Source organism: Phalaenopsis equestris, unplaced genomic scaffold (assembly GCF_001263595.1).
Source record: "Phalaenopsis equestris unplaced genomic scaffold, ASM126359v1 Scaffold234004, whole genome shotgun sequence".
Classification (NCBI taxonomy): Eukaryota; Viridiplantae; Streptophyta; class Magnoliopsida; order Asparagales; family Orchidaceae; genus Phalaenopsis; species Phalaenopsis equestris.
In genome coordinates this window covers 225,627-230,821 of record NW_018251932.1, presented here as the reverse complement: position 1 = coordinate 230,821, position 5,195 = coordinate 225,627, and positions in this window count along the sequence as shown.

Genomic DNA, 5,195 nt, shown 5'->3' with positions numbered 1-5,195 from the left:
TTTTCTAAGACTAGTCAATAGGAAAGTCCTATGGCTAGACCTAGGCTACTAAAGAAGTTTCTAGACCTCAACCAAAAGTGAGGTCAACAATAGGGAAATAATATTATCGGGCGTAGAATTGGAGATTTTAGAGTGACAGACTAAAATCCCCAATTTAGTCCTATCGTTTGGGTGCTGTAGTGTAGATGTTAGTCCTCAGGCGAAGGGAACGTGGGAACTCTGAAGTGAGAGCCGGTATCCTCCCAACCTAGCTGCAGAATCAATAAACAAGCATAGGATTAGTCAATGTTCTTTATGCCTGGACCAAATGATAAAGAATAGGTATGCTCCTATTTGGCACAATACAAATTAAACTAATTCACTTTAACCATCACTACAATTTCTTGTCAAGGAGAAGGATGGTTTCTTATATATTGAATATCACATTAAAAACCTCATTAGCATAATTAGTTATTTAATAGTTTTTATAATTACATATTTATTTCAATTGCCTATTAGTGACAGATAAGCAAATTGAATTTCCTTGTTGCAATTAAAGTATTGCTTTTCTAAAATCTTAGTTTGTAGTTCTAATATTACTCCCTGTGGGATCGATATCTAGGACTCCATTAGAGCACTATATTACTGGAGCGATATGTATACTTGATTTGATAAGTGTGACTTTACAATTATTGAATATTTATTACATCCATATTTATTAAATCTATAACTGTTATTAAGTTCTGGTACAGTTGCTGAGGAATTAATTAATTTAGCTGCAGTATTAAATACGTATATTTTTAAGCATATATAAAGTCGCTGTCATCTCGTAACCCCCAAACTTTGTTTTCTTGTTTAATATCTTCTTCATAAATGTTGCATAACTTGTCATTTGTTCCAAAGCTTCAGCACAAGGAATATTTATTGTTAACTTCTTAAGTAGTTTCATGAACTTTGAAAATTTTTTATCTAACTCATAGTGTCTAAGTCTTTTAGAAAATGGCGGTGGTGGTCTTTCTAAATTGATTTTAGTTGGAGATATGAATTTTTCTAGATCCCTAGAAACATTTTTTTTAGGTCTTTTAGATTCTTTATTTCTCTCACAACTTTTTTTTTTCTAACCACACCTAACCACACTTCTAACCACACCCTCTATCTCTCTTTCACTTCTTAATTGAACAACGTCTATTTGTTAATCATTTTTCTCTTTAGGGTTGATCTCAGTGTTGCTAGGAATGTTCCTTGGGGTCTATTGCAAAGTTGTTAGTAATTTATCCAAGTTGATTCTCTATGTTTCTGATCGCGGCATTTTGACCTTGCAACTGGTTTCCCATTTACAATACCACTTCTTCTATAGACATCTTCTTATCTTCAAATTGTTAATTATTGTAAGAGTCCCATGGATATGAAGGTCTATAGTTTGTGTTCTCTTGATTATTCCAACTTCCATTAGGATTTGCATGATTATTTTCCCATTGTTGGTTTCCACCCCAGTAGTATGATGCCAGTTAAAATTAGGATGGTTCTTCCAATCTGTGTTGTAAAAGTTAGAATACGGGTTTTTTAAGGTACTTAAAGTCTTTTATGATAAGTTAGAATCAACCATATGCCATAATGAACTTTCCTCATGTTGACCTCATTTTTGGTTGAGGTTTAGTTTTTCCTCTTTAGTAGCCTATGGTCTAGCCATATGACATTCCAACTGACTATTCTTAGAAAACTAGAAAAGGAACCCTCACAATTAGAAGTTTTACACTTCTCTTTACTTAACTTGAAATTCCACATATTGGTCCTAACCTCTAGCACTTCGTAGGTGGGGTCATTATGGGGGAACTCAAGATAACCCTTAGGACTGCTAGACCTTAGAGTTGACCTTGAGTTTTGGTCTAGGGCTAAGGCACTCACTTGCAATCACTTACACTCACAATCACTCAATACCCTAAACCCAGAATTCTTCTAGGCTTTGGTCCCTTGATGCTTTTGGGAGACTCCTGTAGGTGGTCCCCTTAACCCATTAGCCCTCGGCTACGACTTGGCTAAAACCACTACATAGAGGACCCAAAATGGGGTTTCCATTTGTCCATGGCTTATTGATGGTGTTGGCAATCAAACTCTACCAACATAGCCAACCAAGTCTTTTGCCTCTAAATTCCCCCAAATTACCTAGATACATATGGGACGCCAAATTTGGCCAAAATTCCCAAATCTACCCAAAATACCCAACTTGGTTCAAAAATTATTTCAAACACCTTGAAAACACCCAAACAACCCAAAATCACCAAAATTGGCCAAATTATCAAAATACCCTCCTTACCCCAAAATTCCAAATATTCCAAAAAATCCCAAAAATTCCCAAAACACCCCAAATATTCCCAATTTCTTTTTTCTTAACTATCACATGATCCAATTTGGCCAATTTGGCCATCTTTGATCATAACCCCCAAATTGCTCTTTAAAGGCCCATATTTTCCCCAAATCACTCTAAATGTTTATAAAATTTGTCTCAATTTACCCCAATTTCAATTCTAAACTCAAATTCACTCTTGATGTGACAAATCTAGACAAAATCCAAGATCAATTAGTCCATCATTTGAACCCAATTTTGATTTAGATCAAAACCCCAATTTTGGCCCCATGACTTGGTTCCACCAAATTGAACTCATAGCCCACTCAATTGGCCACAATTTGTGTTGAAAAACCTTCATAAAATATCCATACATCAAGATTGACCTTCAAATAGCCTTGGTGAGGCCTCAATTTCATTTGATTTCAACCTAAGTCCAAAAGCCCCTAATTTTTCCCAAATTGGCCACGTGTCAAAATCTCACCAAATTGACGGCCTTTGCCCCAAAATTTCCACTCCACCCCTTCATAAAAAGTCTTCAAAACATCTCCCTTAATCATTTGAACAATTCAATTTGGACTTAGCCCAAGGCTAGTCCAACCTAGACCCATGTCTAGCCTAACATGCCCAAATTGACCAAATTTCAAAAATCCCTCAAATTGACCTACCAATTGAACTCAAAATCACTTCAACCCTTTACCAAAAATCTTCATAACAATCATCTACACAATTTCTATCAATCAATTGGGTCAATTGAAATGGCTAACCTATCACAAACCCAAGCTTTGATCACTTGAACCCACATTGAACCCATGTATTATAGATGGCCTAACTACCCCAAAGTCACCAAATTAGTGACTCTACAGCCATTAGTTGGACCTAGTGACCAGCCTAAACCTCTTAAAACCACCTAAGCTAACCCATGGACCATGGTTCCCCTAAATGAAGGGATTTCTTGCCATATTTGCTTAAGCTTCGGATATTTTTGCCAAAACAAAGCCTAAATACATTAAGTTGTTGTGATATATTCCTCTGGCTCACCTGACCTAACCCCCCCAGCCCCCCCCCCTGGGCCGCCCAGCCAGCCTAGTGGCCAGAAAATGGCCAAACCAAGAGCCAAACCCATGGGATCAAACCTAGTTCGAACTTAGAGGCCACATCATCCAAATTGAAGCTTAGAGCCTCTCTGCGCTCAACCTAGGCAGCACATTTCACCCCTTAATTGGCCATGGCAGCAAGCCTAAGGCCATTTTTATAAAAAGCTCCCCTCCACGACCATGGAGGGAGAGCTGAAAATTCCTCTAAGAGACTTCCCCAAATTGATTTCAAAGCTTCTTTGAGACCTCCTCAGTGCAACCTAACCACCACAATGCCCTGGATCCCCTTGCCAAAGCCCATTGTTTGAGCTTAAAACCTTGCCATAGACAGAACAAAGCTCTCCACACCTCTAAACTCCACTAAACTCAAATTAAACTCATCCACACCTTCACCACATTGAGAGAAGCGAAAGCCCTATCAAATCCCCCTTCCACATAGCTCCTAGTATAACTCTAAACCAACACCTGAAATCGGCGTTGGTATAATTTTGGTCTAAGCATTTCACCAAGGCTAGAGGTTCAATCCCTAGCCTCCTTGGATCCTAACAAACATGCCAAGAATCTCTGATTTAAGCTTCGCTTCTCTGAGCCAAGTTATAAAACTTCTCCTCCTCCCGAGCCTATTTTGATTCTCCAATTGATTAGGCTTAATTTAATTGCATAATTACCATATGGATATGTTTGTCTTACTTAGAAAAGTCCATAGAATAAAAACCAAGGTGATTTGGTTGATTCTAGGCTTAGATCTTAGGATTTTAGTGCGGACGGTCACGGGATCACCCTATTGGGGATGATGATGGAGAGCTGTCTGATCGCGCGTGTATCAGATGGACGAAAGAGATCAAGCCGGACAACACTTCCTTACATGAACCGTAGGTAGATTCAGTGGCTACATGGATGGCGGCATCCAACTAGAGCGTGCCACACGTACTTTCGGAGCTGTCTAAAATACAGTCCATGTCTAGGATGATGTGGTGTCGCGCGTTTAAATAGATAAATAGGGGATTTAAAAAATCATAAAAATGATCCCTAACTTTAAAAATTCATATTTTTGTGTAGAAAAATCATAAAAAAAAAATAAAATACTCACTTGCTTAGTGAATAGAGGAGAACAATGTAGAAAAAAATTTAAGTCCATTTGATGCATATTTTATTTTTAATTAATTAAACACTAATTTTGATGGTTTGATTCTCCATGCATGTAGTGATATCACCATGACTTGAAATTTTAGCATGTTGTTGCCTCTGTCTTAGGGAACATTCCTTGATTTTTCCAAAGTCAGAGGAGGTCCCTAGACAGAGAATCATATTTTTTTAACTTTATGGGCATTATTTGCTTAAAATAGTTATGGAAATTAGCATGTTGCTTAGAAAAATCCAAGAAAATTTTGAAAGGTTTATGATGACCAGAGAACCTTCAGAATAATTTCTTATGAGCCAAGTCATTCAAAATACACCTAATCTTTACAAACCCTAAATCACTAAGATAATTAATTTTGAAAAATAGGAATAACATAATGACTTGATTTTTGATCTCCACTTTTATTTAAGATCCAGAGAACTTTTCAAAAAAAAAAAAGGAGAAAATAATGAAGATGAGGCAGAATAATTGAAGAAGTTGGACTCTCTACTAGTTTGAAATACTTTTGTTTTTTAATGTAATTGTGTGGATTTGATTTACTTTACTTTGCTTTAGAACTCTATTGACTTTGATTTTGTATAGTTTTGTGTCAGCATTCTAGTGTTGAGTTTAAAATAAAAACTTGATTTTTAAT